Source organism: Erpetoichthys calabaricus, chromosome 4, assembly GCF_900747795.2.
Source record: "Erpetoichthys calabaricus chromosome 4, fErpCal1.3, whole genome shotgun sequence".
Classification (NCBI taxonomy): Eukaryota; Metazoa; Chordata; class Cladistia; order Polypteriformes; family Polypteridae; genus Erpetoichthys; species Erpetoichthys calabaricus.
Window position 1 is genome coordinate 62,494,798 of NC_041397.2, and position 16,418 is coordinate 62,511,215.

Sequence of the window (16,418 nt, forward strand, 5' to 3'; positions counted from 1 at the left end):
CAACCCTTGGGTCTACTGAACACCTGCAATGGGAAGTGAAGCTGACAAACTAAAGGAAGGGCCTAAATGTTAACAAGAGGGACTCCAGAGATGACTGAGATGTCAAGGAAGGACAAAACAAATGGCAGTTGCTGCAGTGGCCAAAGCAAAGCCACTGTGTTTGGATAGTTGGGTGAGGCCATGGATAATGGCTTTTGGATCGTCTCAGAGAGGTTCTGGCAAAATATTTGACAACACGTCACCCATGCTGCCGTTGACAAGGGTGAGGCAGTATTGATCTCAATTGGGGATATCATTGAGACCTGGAAGGAGCTCCATGTCATTCCTTGAAGTATTATTACCTGAAGCTTTCCATCTTTGTGGATGAGGTTGCTCCCTTGACTAAAAAGCTCCTTTGGGACATGGAGTTGATAAGATCTTACTGGAAATGGAGAATTCACTGCATATTTTGAGTGTGTTTTGGTTAATGTATCTCTTCGATTTTATGTGGCAGACTGCCTTCCAATGACCAATATCCAGGTGGAGCAATGTGCAACTGTTTGTCATTGCACAGATACCTGAGGGGTCATGGGAGTTGACATTCCTGTCAAAATGTGCTTTAAGAACCTTTAAAACTTATAATTGTATTACTCATGATATCTTGTGAAAGGTGGCGCAAGAATATGAGGTTTTGGGGCCACTGCTGTGTACCATTTGGGTCCCATATTTGCAGGGTGAAAGTTGTGAATTAAGCCAATGCCATTTGTTGTAGGCATTGGACTCCACCAAGGGTGTGTCTTGTCTTCTGCTATTCACGATTTACATAGGCAGACTATTAAGTTCGCACCAAGCACTGGAAGGTATCCGGTTTGGTAAACTTCGTGTTGCATCTCTGTCATTTGCAGATAAGATTGTCCTCTTGGCCTCATCAGGCTGTAATCTCAGCTGCATACTGGAAAAATTCACATCTCAGTGCAATGTGTTTTGAAAGACAGTTGGTATTTTCATACCTGAGGTCATGGTCCTCTGCAGGAAAAGAGTGGAATATTGCCTGCAAATAATGGGTAAGCAGTTGCTCCAATTGGAGGAGTTTAAATACCTCTGTGTCCTGTTCACAAGTGAGGGTAGAAGTAATTGTGATATTGATGAATGAATTGGTGCAGTGGCTGAAGGTTTATGAAGGTTTCACCATACCGTGGTGGTGAAGCAGGAGCTACGTCACAATTTACCAGACACTTTACATTGACATTCGCATCTATTGTCTTGTGAAATAGGTTATGGTCGAAAAAAGAGGTCACTTATTATAACATGAGTATTTGATTTTTTACTGTTATTCAATTATTCATCCTTTACTCATATTAATGTTAGTTTTTTTGGTCATATCTGTTGTGGTAAAAAGGCGCCATATTGCGCCCGACCCGACACAGACTCGATCTGAGGCACGTGTAAAAGCACACTTTTATTTTTCTTCACCTGTGGGGCACGTCTTCCCCGTGAACCCCACAGGCAATACACAGTCCCAAAAGCACTTAAGTCAAGACACACTCTTCTGGCACCACCACCACTCCTCTCATCTAGCTTTGTCCTCTACCTCCCGACTCTGGTTTTAAGAGTGGTGGCTGCTGGCCCCTTTTATAATTCACCCAGAAGTGCTCCAGGTGCTTGATTGGCTTGTTCCGGCTGCACTTCCAGGTGTGGTGCATACGTGGCCCACAGGGGCACAGGAGTCCTAGCTACAGCACCCCCTGGCGGTGCCTGTGGGACCCAACAGGGCTGCATCCAATTCCAACTCCCGGGAACCCGAGGCACCTCTCCAACCCAGGGGGGTGGCCATCTAGCGTACAGGGGGAGGTATTGCACAGTCCAGGGCTGCTCCCCGTAAAGATACAGTGCAGGGGCGTACCAGCTGGGCATGGATGCCAGCCGCCTGCCACACTGTACACCACTCGGTTGTGAATAGGAAAGAGTCCACTTGAAGTACTTTATGTTATGTTTAAGTCACCATTCCCCCCCACCAGCTTACAGTATGTTTACATTCCTTCTTTATGTCTTTTTCATTGATTTTTAACTATTTAAATATTCCTCTTTATGTTAATATTGTTATTTATGTATTTTTTGTTAATTGTTTGGTTTCTATGTATGGCAGCTTGTTCTGCCATGGTCCTTGTGTTGTGTGGGTGGCTCCCCAAGAGGCGGGGCCACCTGTCAATCTCTGTCGAGGGACTGCGTCCAGTCCTATAAAGGCTCATGGGAATTGCAGTCACTCTGGTGGGTGGTAATGCACCATTTGTATTGCTGTGCCAACCACCAGACAAACCCAGAAGATGAAGTCCCTCTGGTACATCTGCGTTCACTAGGTGGTTGATTATTATTGATAATTTTTTGGATTTACTGGCTTTTCAGCATTATACTGTTCTGTTTGTGGTCTATGATTTCTGGATTGTGTACTTTGTTTGCTTAGGATTGTCTTTAGGTAATTCCTTTCTGTCTTTTTTGCCTATTTTTGTGAATAAAGTGCCTTTTTCTAAATTGTTTTTGTTGCCTTGCTCTGTACTAGCCAGGGGTTGACAGTCTTCCCCTCCCTAGTGGGTTATTTTGTAAGCATCTTGGGACATTTCAAAGTATATTTTTGAAGTTTAGAAGTTAAGTGCATGTTAGCCTGGTGTAGACCCAAGCTAGCCACTCTAATGGAGGCTCGGCTCCTTTTTTGAGCAACTCCTCTGGGCAGGCTGGTGAGATTCAGGCTTCCTTCCCTGACTATTTTTGAGGACCTCGCACCTCTTAAGCTATTTTGGGTGATGAATCACAACACTTTATTTTTTTTCTGAAGGTATGTTTTCTTTCTCCATTGTGTCATATTCACTGACCTGCCACTATCAATTTGATTTCCAGTCTCCCTCAAGATACAAGATGATGGTTGTCTACCACAAGACTCCTAATGTTTGTGCAAAATTTACCCTTAACGAGTTTCCAACTGTGTCCCCGTGTTCTTGATGAATTCACTTTTAACAGTCTCAATCCACTGTACTAATTCCCTTCATAATTTTAAACACTTCAGTCATGTCACCTCTTAATCTTCTTTTGCTTAAACTGTATAAGCTCAGCTCTTTTAATCTTTCCTCATAATTCATCCCCTGTAGCCCTGGAGTCAGCCTAGTTGCTCTTCTCTGGACTTTTTCTAGTGCTGCTATGTACTTTTTTGTAGTCTGGAGATCAAAACTGCACACAGTACTCCAGATTATTAATCCAGCAGCACTGGGCAGCAAGAAGGCAAGAACCACACATACTGTAGCAGGTCCTTTGCAAGGCTCTGTTCCACAGCCAAGCAGAAAAGAATTTGCTGCATGTAATCCAGTAACAGGAACCTATAAATAAGCATCAATTTAACTAAACATATTTATAAAACACAACAAAAAATGATCACAGGTGTTATGCTTTTGAATTCACAGTGGTCCATGATGATATTTAACTCTTTTCTGTACATTTTTAATGAAGTCTCATGATGATTACTTGCACATGTAAATGCGGATTATTACAAAAGCAGATTTCTGCCTTAATCAGGTTATTCACCGTAACACGATTATGTGAGTGCTGCATGCAAACGCACTGAATGACAGCATCACGTTACCCACCGGAGAATTCCTGCGCAGGTACTGAGGACTGATTGAGGTCATGTATGTTAAGTAGAATGCCAAGAGGGGGCTGGGTGGTCTCGTGACCTTGGATCCCCTGCAGATTTTTTTTTCCAGCCTTCTGGAGTTTCTTTTCTGTCCTCCCTGACCATCGGACCTTACTTTTATTCTATGTTAATTAGTGTTCCCTAATTTTCATTCTTATTGATTTTGTTTTTTTTTCTCTCTTTATCATGTAAAGCACTTTGAGCTACATTGTTTGTATGAAAATGTGCTATATAAATAAATGTTGTTGTTGCTGTAGTGTGTCTGTGTCCCGTTGAACTCCAAATTCAATAACAATGAAAATGAGAAAACTTTCACACATGTAAAGCATTTAATGAAGATACTGACAATAGAAAACAAGAAATGTTTCAAAAGACAAAAAACAGGCACAAAACACGCTGAGATGCACAGAGCAGTCAGCTCACCAGAGTTCACTCCAAATGAGTGTCTTCTTGTTGTTTTTTAAATACCTTCACCCACTTTAAACGGGGACAGCATGATGGGTCTTCAGCTGCTTGACATGTCTCTTTCTTTTACAACTGGTTTTTGTTATATTTTGTAGGTAAGTGAATACAAAATGGTTCTCTGTAAATTGTAGTTTATGTAAAACATAATAGGGAGAAAATATCAGTTATGTAACATAGTTTATCATAAATCATTTTTTCACCCAAGGTTTCCTTGTTTTAATTGCAAACAGAACCTCCTGGAAGAAAGTAGCTACTTGTGGTTTTTAATATCACATTTACTCTTGGGTGGAGTAGTTAGCACTGCGGCCTCATGGTTCCAAGAGACGGCTCAGATTTAAGCCTGGTCACTCATGAAGTGCATTTTTCACATTCTTCCCAGTTTTACTATGTGTAATTAACTTTCTTTTCTCTGACATTTGAAACTTGTGGCCTGTATTAATAAGAAATTGACTGGCACTCCATTCAAGATCGGACCATGCCTCGTACCCAGCACTGGTGGGATAAGGAACGGTGACCTGGAATTGAAAATGGATGGCAAGCATTCTCAGCACTGTGTTTCAAAAACATTTCCATTAATGAATCAATCAATTAGTATAAAATTCACTATTTGTGTGTATAATGGTACTTACAGTAAGTGACACTTTCATAAAAATGTGAAATGTAGCAAATAGGAATAATATTTCATATTAGAATAGAAAACAAACCAAAACACTAAATCTATCTATCTATCTATCTATCTATCTATCTATCTATCTATCTATCTATCTATCTATCTATCTATCTATCTATCTTTTTACTTTTTTTGATGCCAGTGTGTCAAAAGGTAAGTTCTGGTGAAGAAAACAAGAAGAAAAACAGTTTAACGATAGATTTAGCTAAGGATCATTTTTAACTTGAAAATATTTGGCTGCTTTTTAAGATGGGTTGAAATGCTATGGACAAAACTAAGGTACCATTCAAAGCCATTGCTCTTTTTTAGTTGCAATATTTTGGTGATGGGAATTTTATCTAAATTTATTTTTTTTGTATCTAACTGCCAGATCATTTGCAGTTTGTACATCGTGTGACTTTGTTTGGGCTGGTTTGTGAAATGTACTTACCTTGATTATTTCTTGAGAGCTGTTTTTCTGTGTAAATGACTCTGCGTTATTACTCTTGATGCATTGCTGTCATTGCTTAATTAAAATGTTTGGGTCCAATTATCCAGACATTCTAACTGGTGTTTTAAACATCAGAGTACTGAGATCTAGGAAAACAAATCCATGTTTGTCAATCTATCTTAAGGCGCTGTCATATTAGACAACTTTTCCAGCATTTTTAGCCATAGCTTTCTTTAACAAAATCTTAGCAAATTGGAGGCAGCCAGAATCATGCTCCTGTGAAGGCCAGTCTTCTAATCCGACAGGCCCAGCAACTCACTCCAAATTCACCTGACAGGTTTGATTTTGTATTTGGTCGTAGGGACAGGCTTGTGTGTGTGAGAGCTGACAATCAATCAATGCTCATGTGGAACTGCAATGCATGTAATGCAACGACAAGGTATAAGAAATGCGGGTGTTTTGAACCTGACAAAGAGAAGACACGGTTACATCTCTGATGTCTCGTGTTTTACGTACTGTGACAGAATGGAAACAGAAAAGGTGAATTTGCCGCACCTATTAACCCTTCATACAGTGCCGGCTCTGTCAGGCAGCATGACTGTGCTGGAAAGTCAGCACACAGTCATTAAATGTGACACGTCCAGTGATTTTCAGTTGTTAAAATAACATGGTCTGGCGATGAGATCAGCAGCAGCAAGTCGGCATGCTGATATGACATCGGCTTAAGACACATGTCTTTGGGATATGGGAGGGAAAGTGTAGGACCTGGAGAAAGCCCACTCTAATGAAAATTGAGACACATCTATGAAGTGTTGGGGTCTATTTTGGAAGCCCCATTTAATGGCAAAGTGTCAAAAGAAAAACAATAACAGAAATACAAACTGTCACTTGTCAAATATAATATCAATAAAGGCTCTTGAGGAGGCACATCATTGACAAAGGCTGTTCCTATTTTGAAAGCAGACTTAGATAGCAGAAGAGACAGGACCTCCTTTGCTGGACCAGAAGAGGTGTCAGAGATCCTCTGAAGCATTTTCCTCCATTCTAGGTTGAAGGAGTGAAAGGCATTCAATGACTTTGTCACACCCCAATCCCTCCCCATTTCTCAGACTTGACGTTAGCCTATGAAGCAGTCCCGGTTCATGTTGCACCTTTGCTTGTTGGACATTTTGCTCAATAATACTCATACTTATATTTGTCTGATTGGCTTCTTACTTTGACATTCTGTTGTGTCACTTGGTGCCACTGCTATATTGCCAAGCAACTATGCCTACCCATGTTATTAGAACGGTGACCATGTCCATTAGATAGAATTCTTTATTGTCATTATGCATACACATAACGAAATTTTTTGTTGGTAGGACTTGACTTCAAGGCAGAATACTTAAATACTTAAATTACACAATGCACTATAAATAATAAAATAAACATAATAAGTATAAAAGACGGCAGCAAAAAAACATCATCAAGTCCAGACTTTTCCTGAGGTAGTTCGCCTGCAGAAACCAGTGATCTGTGTGCATGGGTCTGCAGGGGAGGAATACGAGTGTGTGTGTTTGATTACGAGGGAAAGTGCGCGTGCATGTCTACAGGGGGGCAGGTTAGGGGTAGATGTGTGTGTGTGTATCAGCAGGGGCAGATGGACTTCACAGCTCTGGGGAAAAAGCTGTCTTTCAGTCTGCGGGCTGTGGATTATAACGGACCGTATTTTCTCCAGGAATGCTCTTAACTGGAGTTTTTGCTTCACATTCCTCCATTGTCTATTGGCCATATCCCAATTATAACATTAATGTACTTCATAATTGCTCTCTTATACTATATTCTTAATGACGTTTGTGTTTTCAAGTATATACATGTTGCAAGGTTTAGTAATCTAGTTAATGCACTGTAGTTGTGGATCTGTGCATGCTTTTTGAACCTGTACTCAGTGAAGAGCGCTAAACAAAAATAAACTGAATAATCCCCATAAATAAGATGAGAAATTACAAATGTATGGGCTGGAATTCATTTTGTAATGTTATATGTTAGTCAATTCAAATAGCAGATATAACCTCTAATAAGTATATTTTTTCTAATTGTGTTTTCTATGATAGCTGGATAGTACTTTATTTGTCCCGGTTTAGCACATTTTTATCATATGTTTATTGCACATTTGGGAGGAAAGTAAGCAAAAAAAATTAATAAATAGGATCTCAGCATATCAGCAAATCCTTTAACAGGAATAATTTCAAGCATGCAGAAACCTCAGCTGGAGTGCAAATCAAATGAGTTGCAGGCTATATGACTAGTCCCTTAGGAAGGAGGTCTCCTCCAACGTATGTTTGCTACAATCACAGTCTTTTACATTTGCCACTAGGACAGTAAAGAACCTCCTGCTGACCATTACAGACTTTTTTTTTTGACAAGCACAGGTGGAATCAATTAGAAAAGTATGCCGCATGGCAGTCTGATTTATTTTTCTTCCACAGCACAGACTCGTGTGGGTGGAACCCAGACAGACCCTGGTCCATGATGCATGATGGGATGAAAAGATTCCTTCTGAGCATGTTTTGACAGGTGCCAGTGTGCATGCAATCAATTTCTGCTGTCAGACTAATATTTTTATATTGCTTAATATACTATAAATATACTGAAGAGCACATTAGCTTTTTCAATGCAGGCACAAATTGTAAATGCAGCTTTCTGCAGTAGATCCTTAAATTACAGAGGCACGCTGCCCGATTAAGTGCACGGCACGGGAGTTTTCTATGGCCTGTAACTAGCACTAACATTCCCACTTGGGGCACAGAGTCTACTGCTGCTCTGATCATCATTTCATTTCCTTCTTGGACATGCTTCTTCTCTTAGTGGCAGATTAGGAACAATCACAGACAGACAGATAGACAGAACCTCATTGATCCTCTTGGGAAACTTCACTTGCTCCAGTAGCAGTAAAAATAAATCTGAAAGCAACACACAAGTCAAGCACACAATACATATACCCAGTAAATAAAATACTCAGGGCTCATGAAACTCCAAAAAGGCTTCAACTCAAAAACTAGGCTTTGATATTCTAATTATGTTCTAAAGACATATTGTAGGATCTGAATCTCAAGAAGAAGGCTTGCAACTTGTACAGAGAAAACAGGTCCTGGCCCATAAATCCTGAAAATGAGAAAGGAGAACCGTAAGTCCCCTGGCTGAAATAACAAAATATTAATAATAGTTACGATATGTTACAATAACAAAAGAGTTTAATACATCAAAAATACTTTAAAACATACACAAGAATTGTTTTAAAAAATTAATTTGTTCTTTACCTGCATTGTGTATAAACCTTGTTCATCATTCACAAAAATTGATCGTTTTCGGGAAATCTACACGTTTGTCTATGATTTAGTACTTGTGTCCTATAAATTTAAATATGTTTGATTTGGAGTTTTGCATTGAGTATTGCATTTCTTGTTATCTTCCTTCTGGTTTCTTGTGTTTTGCTTCTATTTGAGGATTACTGTTACTGGATCACATATTGGAGCTTGTTTGATGTGTGTTGCCTTTTTAGTTGCTTTTTTGTTGCCACATTTGTTGAACATCTTTGCTTAATTGCTATGTTTGTTATTAAATCCGGATTTATAAAGATTCTTGTGAAACTTGTTTCCATTTTTTCTCCCTTGTGATACATTTTGATACACTGTGGGATGTTCCTTGCATTTTGAACTTTTAAAGCCAGCTCCCTGTTTTTTGGCACCTGCTTTGGCTAAAGCCAGCAGGTTTTATTTGGGGACTGGCCGAGTGTACATGCGCATGTTCTGGGCAGGTTGGTGAAGGTCTTGGCTTGCTTTATGGATCTTTTGCAGGCCTCACACAGCCTTTCACCATCTTTGTGACTTTGTTACACATCATAAAGCAGTATTGACTCTGTGCCAATGCACCTGTTATAACTGGTAAGAACGAACATGGGCCTGATGAAAAATTATCATTGTTGTACCTGATGGCTGCAGGAATGGAATGAACCACTCACTAAAGGTGCTGCAAGACAATGCATTGCAGAGAGGATGAGCAGCATGGCAGGTTATTTAAGTCATTGTCCTATTTTCTGTCTCTCATCCATAGAGTCCAGGGTCATTCCTATACTGCTGCTCATTTGTTTCTGCAGGTGTCTGGTATTTCCTGAACAGGTGTATGCACCATAGAATAACACCACCGCATAGAAGAACACTGGCCATTATGGGGAGGTAAAACTTCCTCAGCATTCTGTGGCATTCATTAAATCATTTCAGTCTCCTCAAAAAGAAAAGTCTGCTTCAGGCATTTTGGTTCAGTATTGACCATGCAATCCAGAGTATTGTTCAGATCTGAGCAATGCACTAAATTATGTAGTCATTTTTGGAACTGCATACTGAAGCATATTAATGGGACTGCACCACCTCCCTGGTGATGGTGATTGATCTCAAGGTCTTATTGGTAGGCTGAAAGTCCACCATGAACTCCTTTGTTTTCTTAATGTTCAGTTGCAGGTAATTCGGTCTATGGTGTATTACAGAGTCATCCATCTTTGCATCCACATTTGTGTCTTGTATATTGATAAGGTTTCTTTGTTTCCCTTTTTTGACCTTTTGACTGTTTTTCAACTTCACTCTTTGCCTTTGCCTAGAGACTGACTGGTTCATCAAGCCTTCACTTTTGCTGAGCTGTACAGTTCCCATTCAATGCTAGATAATGTTGCTTGCAACTTCTCTTTTCCCTTCACCCTGACAAGTCTCCTGTATCCAGAAAACAAATGGACACACAAATGAAGCTTAGGAGGCAAGTGATCCTACTACCACCTTTCATGACAGAAGTCCTACAGTCCAACCGGGAATATGAGAAGCTTCTGATTTCAGTTACTGTAATTAACAACAATTGAATGACAATTAACACATCTAAATTAATTATACACATAATGCCGAAATGACAGAAACTGAGAAAGGATCATTTAAATTTTACCAGATAATATTCAGTGTTTCCATAATTTCACATCATCCTTTCACCCCTTCCTAAAGCTCACAAATTATATATAGGACATTCAGAGCCCCCCTCGCCAGCAATGAATGTAACAACAAAAAGGGGCAACCATTTAGTCCATCAAGCTCATTTGATAAGCTAATAGCTGAATAGTCTCAATATGTCATACCCACATCCTTCAATTACATGGGTCATGACCCATTCTGTGAAGAAATACTTCTTGGCTTCCATTTTGAATCCACTTTCTTTTAATTACCACCAGTGACACTGAGTGTATACTTCTCTATTAGATTTTGGATATTGTGAATCTAAATTATACTTTTTGTGTATTGCTATGACAATTTAACATCTGTCATTAATTTATTTTATTCTTTCCTTCCATTTTGGGTGTTTTTTCATGATGCCAGCCATGTTGTTGCTGGCACAGGTGACATCCTCGCTCATTCATGAGGTCACTGGAAAGGGGTTTGTGGAGCTCCTGATATCTTTGCAAAAGGACAAAGGTCCGAGTTTTTAGAGTCTTGGGACCTCATGCTTAATGCTGTGCGTAGAATTCACACTAAAATATGAAGTGCAGACAAAAGTGGAAATGTGCGTACTCACAAAAAAATTCAGATATACAAAACTGTATGTAAGCCAACTTCCACCACACACTTCCACTACATAAATCCTGGTCAGCGTGAAAAGTAAAGCTCATGCACACACCTGCTGCCCCACCCTGACTCCTCCCAGAATTTTGCTTATTTTAATATGCAAATCAATATAAATAGCCCTTTCTGTTCAGTGTTCGGTTTAAAGATAATGGAAATAGCAAGTGAAAAAAAGAATTTCAGTGAATGCAAAGTTAAGACAAGGAAAAATGTACCATTTGTTGGCTTAAGCTGTGGTATAAACAACAAAAGGAAGTCAATCAAGTGATACATAGTGCTGAGAAACTCAAAAGTTCAAGTTCAGAAAGTCACACTCAGTGCAAGTTTACAGTGAGATACTTGTATTTATAAGTACAAATAGCTCTACTAGGAGCACTTGATGGACTGATTGAGTGTGTTTATACCTCTTGGGTTGAAACTGTTTCTGAACCGCGAGGTTCATGCAGGAAAGGCTCTGAAGCGTTTGCCGTATGGGAGAAGTTCAAATTGACTGTGCACATGGCGAGTGGTGCACTAAAGCAGCTGTGGTATTTGGAATAGTTTGGCCATTCTGTGGACCATTATATTGCTACAGGATGATTACAATCAGATGCCCTAAATTCATAAATGATATGCAGCTATTTTCAGTGTATTTGATAAAGCCGTGTCAGGGATGTGAATCTAAAAAATAAAGGGAAACCAGACAGGAACAGCAACACTGCTCTAATGCTGGGTGCTGCCAATTTACAAAACCGAGCCGAAAACTGGCATGAGAATGTGCGTGGCTTTATGGCAAGTTTAGAGTTTATACATTACGATGTGAGTGTGGAAACGGGCGTACACAATATTTTTCTCCGTAAGCACCGTTTAAACATGAGGCCCCTGGTGCTTCCTGGTTGTGAGACATGGACATTATACAGAGACCTGAGAAGAAGACTGAATTCCTTCTGTACTGTGTCTCTTCAGAAAATACTAGGGCACCGCTGGTTTGACTTTATATTGAATGAGCGGTTGCTCACAGAGTCCCAAATGTGGCACATTACCTGCATTGTGATCGAGCATCAATTACGGCACTATGGCCATGTGGTGTGATTCCCAGAGGGTGATCTGGCTTGCAGGATCCAAGTGGCTGGACCAGGCTAAGGGGACACCCTTGTAACACCTAGCTGTGACAAATAGGTGGTTATTTCCAGAGTGTGGGACTGGACCGTGTGTCTGCCTGGGGGTTTGCCAACCAGGATCCTGAGCTGTTTTGTCGTGTAGTGGGTGTGGCAACGCGCTGTACTAGTGCATGCTCCCCAACTTGACCTGACCTGACTACATATCCATGCGTATTTATATTTCTTTAATCCTAACATTTATGATCTGTTTTCTGTTTCAGTCAATATTTTGTTGGATGGATAAAGCAGAAAATGTTTACACCCTGGAGTGCTAGTATCTCTGTGGACTTTATTCTTGTTTTGTTCATGAGGGCTTCCTTCCACTATTTGATTACACCCATCACTATGCCCTGTGATGAAATGGAAAGCAATCCAGAAAGTCTGCCTACATGATACTTTTATACTGTCAGATGGGCTACAGCTCAGCTTGACCATTTTCCATACAGGGAGGCTGAAAAGGGGGAAATCAAACAGATATGGTAATGGAAATCAAGTGAAAGAGAAGCATAATGTTTCTTCTGCATTTTGGCAATCCATTAAAGTTCCAAACGGAAAAGCATAGTCTGAGTGTACTTTGATCAAAGTCATAAACAACTATATACAAAATCTCCAAATGTCTGGCTCAACACCCAGATGTTAATGATGGTCTTTAATGTTTAATTTTCTACGGTGGTCTAATTTCCTGTACAACTAAAGATAAGGGGGAACACATACAAAACTTTATGGCTTGGGATATAATCTGGTTATTATCACTTATTATCAGTCCTTGCTGCATCCTTTTCACTTATGACCTGTCCCTTGTCTTATTAAAGATGAAAAACATGAACAGACTGACATAATTAAATAATGACTGCACCTAATTAACTTCAATTAAACATCAATTTCTTTTTTATTGTACGGTTAAGTAGGGGATCCCCATTTATGAGTCTATTATAATGAGTCTACTTTCCAAAAGTCTTTTCCAAACTTGTCTAAAAGGCCTCCAGCCATTTTGATGTTACACTCTTGCATTGAACATTTTGTTTCTTTATCATTTGTTAAAGTTTTTACTGTCCTAGTTTGCCACTTTTTATCACCTAATTCTAAAATTATCTTTTACTGGATTAGGTAATAGTATCTGATTCAATCAGAAGTCAAAATCTACTGGTTCAGTTCGTTCTGTACCTGAATGATGGGTGGGGCTGGGGGGTTTGGAGGGTGTTTGGAGGTAACTGGGGAGGTGGTGGTGCTCCCTTGACATGAAACATAAAATCAGGCATGGCGGAGAGCAGCTCACTCAACAGCCTTAGCATTGTTGAATGTTTGCCTCCCTTCTGTTCCGTTCTCTCTGACTTTTGTATAGCGCTGTTCCCTGACTGCAGAATCAGTGTGCTGTAACAAGTTGACAGGTAAAATGCAGTTGCAATCTTTACAAATTACTAATTATATAATGTATACACATATAGATACAGATTACTTTAAACACACAGTAAAACAAGCAGTTTCATACTAATCAACACAAACTGAACAATATTTGTCCATTAACACTGTCAGTGAATTTTGGCCAGTTGAAAACCACACTTGAATTTTTCATGGCTGTTTTCCATTATTCCACTTTGGAGGTGTTAAAACAATGAGGGGTAGGGTTTTCTTTAAATGCTGAAGTCCTGGAAAAAAACGTTTTTGTCTGTTTACATAACCTTTTGGTCCAGGTCCAGTATAGCCTCCGTATGGCTTCTCCTTGCAGGAATGCAGTGTGCTCAGACGCCCTCCGCAGAAATTGAATTGGGTGGGTGCAGTAAATGAATAGATATTATCATTTTTAAAAGATGTTGTATTTCTGATTATTTCTGGTTATTTTCATTCATTCCTCTGTAATAGCAGATGGTAGGGATACCGCTCCCTACCAAGTACAGTAGCTGAATGTTCAATCTGAGACAAACATTTTCTATGCAAATAATGTTTAAAACAGGAAGGTTCTGTACCACTGAGTTGAATGTTAAGTTTAGAAGAAGAATGAAGATTTGAGTGTGCCATGGTAAGGGGCAGTATATTAGGAATAGCAACCCTTTGTTAAGAATGGACCAACATCCAAAAAATATCCAACCATCAGTCATCCTATGGTCCAAGAACACTGTCAATGAGAGGAGGCTGATACTGTTTGTGGGTTATAGTTAGATCCATCCATTCAGAAACCCTCCATAGTCAATCTAGGGACGGTAGAAACCAATGATGCTTTTCATTCTTTTCCAGATGGTTTCCATAATCCTTTTCTTTCCTTAGCCATCTCTTTTGCTGTTCATTCTGCTACTGCTAGCCATTTTCTGATATTGTCAATCCATCTTATTGCTGATCTTCATATTTGCTGCTTCTAATTTCCTTTTCTCGCTATCATCATTCTGATTAGCTTTTCTTCTCCCATCCTGTATATGTGCCAATAGAGCCCCAACTTCTGTTCCTTAATAACTTCACAAATCATTTAAGGTCTTTTTGAATTCTTTCATTTGTCACCTTTTCTCTACATCCAATTTTAAGAATCTTCCTGTAGCATCTCATTTCAAATGCATTCATTTTTGAAATTTACTTCTTTCTCAATGTCCATGTTTCGCAGGCATAAAGTAATGTAGAGAACATACACATTAGCAGTATCTTTATTTTGAACTTCACTGCAATTTTCCAGATTTCATTCAGAGTCACCAAAAGAACTCTGCGCAGTAGCCATTCTTGTTATGATTCCTTTGAGCAATCGTTGTCACTCGTTATCACACTGCTAAAGGAAATAAACTGGTGTGCACATTGTAGTGTCTCTCCATCCAAATGTATGTCTGCCTTATTGTTTCCCATCACCTTTACTTATGCCTTATCTTTTTTTCTTTAATGAATAACCCATAGTCTTTTCCGCTTTCATCTTAAACAGTTGCTCTTGAAGATCCAGTTCATGGAGTCCCGAATGAGAGACATTACCTGCATTGTGAGGGAGCGTCAGTTACAGCACTACGGCCATGTGGCACGATTCCACGAAGGTGATCAGGCTTGCACGATCCTCATTGTTGGGGATCCAAGTGGCTGGATTAGCTTCTCTTCTCCCATCCTACATATAGTATGTGCCCAATCTGAGTCCCAACTTCTGTTTCTTAATAACTTCACAAATACTTTTTTTCTAATTCTCATTTAAGGTCTTCTTGAATTTTTTCATTTGTCACCGGAATGTTCCAGCATGTCAATATCATTTGCAAATTTTCTGACTATTTGCTTTGTAATGGTAATTCCTCCTCTAAAATCTATTTTCATCTTTTCCATTATTCTTTCTAATAATGCTATGAACAACAGTGGAGACAATGGGACTTGTTGTCTGGTTCCTATTGATATCCAGTTGCTCAACTCCTCCCACTCTAGCAGACACTAAAGATTCTTCATACAATACTTACGATGCTCCAACCAGCTTAGATGGCCCTGTCCATTCTAAGGTTGACCACAGCCCTTCACACCAAACTGAATCAAATATGGAGGATATGCCATAGAAAACAGACAACTAAATTAAGGGCAATAGTTAAGTGAATGTGACCAGCAAAGTGATGATCTTGCAAAAATGTTTTGAGAGAAGCTGCAAAAGATTGCAAACAAGACAACCCAAGAAAACATATATAAGGAATACAACCTTGAAATTAGTTGATGAAAGGAGAAAGCTGAACATCTTAAAAGGGCAGAATGAGGGAACAAATATGAAGTACAAAGAATCAAGTAAGGAGATTAACAAGACTGACACGAGGAGTTAGATTAACAGTAGAAACTGATCAATGTTTAGGTGCAGACAGAACAACAGAAGCATATAAACAATTAAAAGGAAGTTTTTGATGTACATTATGAGTAATTAATAACAAAGATGGTAATGTAAAGGAACTCTTCACAGATACAAATGTGTCTAAAATGCAGACATCGGTTATACTAAAAGAAAGAAAGGTAGAAAATGAATCAGAAGGTGGAATTACACTTGAAGTAGTAAAGGCAATAATAAAGCCTGAGTACAATAATAATACTGGGATGGACAGAGCGGCATTGAAATTATCATGGATCAGTTGCCAAGAGTCTGTCTTGGCAGCATCAGGTCTTGCTTAGGAGCCATGCCTGAATGTAAGCCCAGACCTTTATGGGCCACACTCAAACATTTACCCTCATACAGAGCCCATTTGGAGTTACTAGTTAACTTAACAGGTAGGTGCTTGGAAAGTGAGCAGAAATTCAGAGTAACCCATACAGACAATGATAGAATTTGGTAAGTCCACACATATACTCAGTGCCTAGGCTGGCATTCCAGTACAGTCTTGGATCTGTAAAGCAGCAGAATGTACCTCTATGCTGTCATGCGTCATGAGACATTTGGAGCACACGTTGATACAGCGCATTGCCGCACGCACCACATGACAAACCAACTCAGGATCCCAGA